Raw genomic sequence first — 2,468 nt, forward strand, 5'->3', positions numbered from 1 at the left:
TAACAAAATCGCGCGAACACGTAATGTTTACAACAATATACCAGAACAACAGGTGGGCAGCGGGGATGGGTATGCGGGAGCTTACCGGGTTAAAATGTGGTTAATTGGAATTTAATTCCAATATTGCGTCGTTTTTGTGTTTTTTTCGTGAAGGAGTAGCGCATATTTTCGCCCGGTAAGCAACTTTGTATTTATATTCATTTCAAATGAAAACGCCCTTTCGGCTCTACGATGTGTGTGCTTCCCGAGGTTTTTTTTCCTTTCGTAGACGTCGGAATAAAAAAGTTATTGAATGGACCGTCCACAACTTTGACGTTCAAAACATAGGAAGTAGGCCTAGGCATATCATTTTGTCTTATAATACACAGTATGGAAGCACGTACACGGTACAATTTAACTGAAAGCACGATTGTTTCATGTTCCGACGCCGCTCCATCTCATATATCTAATTTATTGCCAAAAATAGGTTTAAATCCCTTTTGGAACCGACTTCCCTTAAGCACATGTTGGGACCTGACTGACAAATAGCTACCGGTATTTCGTTTGTTAAACAGATTATATGTGTACTTCAATATTCTAGTTTTATAGCATGTTATGTGGTGCAATATAAGTGTGTTCTTATTCACGTCACTTACTTTAGAATAATCATGATATACGAAAAACCTACCGACTAACTTAATCAATTCACCTTTTTTTCAAGAGGATGGGTTGTGGTGTGGCTGGTATACGAGATGATATACTGTTTACCAGCCCTTTCAGTTATATTTTTATTGATTAAATGTACAATGCGTTTGCCAATAACAGAATAGTTTTCACGAACGAAATTCGTTTTATTTTCTAACAACATTTTTTTCACTAAAATGGTCTTAAAAAATAACTAAAAAGATCTTAGAACAATTCTTAGAAGAAAATATAAGAGATTTTTTTTTATTTAAAGTGAACAAATTTAAGTTTAAGAGAACCCAACCCCTTCAAATTTAAATTAAAGGCACTTTTCCCACAGGTATAATCTGTTTTGAGAAAGATCACAAAGTTCCGGTACAATGACACACAGATTAATTCATAAAAGTTGCCGTTGAAAGCGCCATGCGTAACAGCGTTTCGCGTCAAGAATTAAGGTAGAAAAGCCAAACTTGGTTACATCATACATGCAGCACTTAGACTCCATACAAGGCATGTCTTTCGATTCTAATAGGCAAAGCTGATCTTACATATGGCTTAATAAGTGAAAAAAAAATCATCAATGGCAATATTTGTGCATCAAAGCAGGTTTTGAACTGGATTCGAACAACCTTTTTTTATTTATTTTTTTGCATATTTTAGGTAAAATCCATGTAGAAGCAGCAATTCTGATGTCATATGACCCAACAAAAGGGCTCGCTTGCATGGAAAAACAACACACTTGACTTCCTGACTAAAAACAGTCATCGTCAGACATGAGCTTTAAGTCTTTTGTCACACCTGGACCTATGATTGCTCGGCTCGAGTTCCGTCTCGGGCAGGCTCCGGAAAGTGTCAGTCTGGCCCGGGTGCTCAATTCCGTGTAATCTGAGAAAACAAAAAGGTTTTTTGTGCGCATTTTCCCATTACGGTGCCAACTAATGTAAGTTAGATACAATTAGAGTAAGCTTTCAATAGTCTTTCTTGCTTTATTTGCTGCAAATGGTTAATTCACCACGCCGGCATCACATTGTCGAGCACACCGGCAAAGTCATCGCCACAAAATTTGGTTTCAGAGCTGCAGTCAATGTAAAACACCCAATTTTCTTAATTTTGGTGACAAAAGTGTGCCAGGATATCAAAGAAATCATTTTACAATAGATTTTATTGAAAATTACGGCGTACTAACCTGCAAAGACACCGATCATCTCGACACGACTGGGCGAGAGTTGAGGGCCGTCTCCGAATCAGTCACGCTGTACAGTTTTTGATGGCCTGTCACTTCAGCCGGACTTGTAAACCAATTGGACGACAGTTCAGGCAGAGCTATAGACCCATTTCGACACCGCCTACAAATGCACACTTAGGTTTACGCATAATATTAAGGTCACTTAAATACAGATCCCCTGATGTTTTTCATGCAGGGTCTATCGCAACAACATTCTTCCAGGAAAGAAAGCATAATATTATTATCATTTTGTGTTTTCAGCTGAATACTTGATTTTACTTGAACTCAGCAAGATATCCAAACAGGTAAAATAAGGCAAAGTAGTGTTATTCTGAGAAGATCTGCCTGAATGGGTTGAAGGCGAAGGCAGATAGAAGTGTCGGTCCAAAATTGGCGGGCATTTTTAACAGTAAAAGGCTCAAAAAGTAAACAATAATAATAAATACAGATGAAATAAAGACATGCATTAGGTTCATTATTGAGATTGATGCAAATCAATGTCAAAATGGCCCTGAAAAACAATACCGGGTGTTTAAGTAGTCTTAGAATATGTCTCCGGAACAGGTTTCGATGTGATTTT

At 37.7% G+C, this 2,468-nt stretch overlaps 1 long non-coding RNA gene across 1 annotated transcript in view; it reads right to left on the reverse strand.

Moving 5' to 3' along the window:
- Positions 1-1,442: 1,442 nt before the first annotated feature.
- Positions 1,443-2,468, reverse strand: part of LOC127844054 (uncharacterized) — a 1,077-nt gene continuing 51 nt past the window's right edge. Inside the window, exons 1-3 of the long non-coding RNA XR_008032532.1 lie at positions 2,414-2,468; positions 1,850-2,009; positions 1,443-1,548 (exon numbers count right to left, since the gene is read on the reverse strand). The exon at positions 2,414-2,468 is cut by the window's right edge and continues 51 nt beyond it. This is a non-coding gene — a long non-coding RNA (uncharacterized LOC127844054). The remainder of the gene's footprint in view (positions 1,549-1,849; positions 2,010-2,413) is intronic.

Source organism: Dreissena polymorpha, chromosome 9 (assembly GCF_020536995.1).
Source record: "Dreissena polymorpha isolate Duluth1 chromosome 9, UMN_Dpol_1.0, whole genome shotgun sequence".
Taxonomy (NCBI): Eukaryota; Metazoa; Mollusca; class Bivalvia; order Myida; family Dreissenidae; genus Dreissena; species Dreissena polymorpha.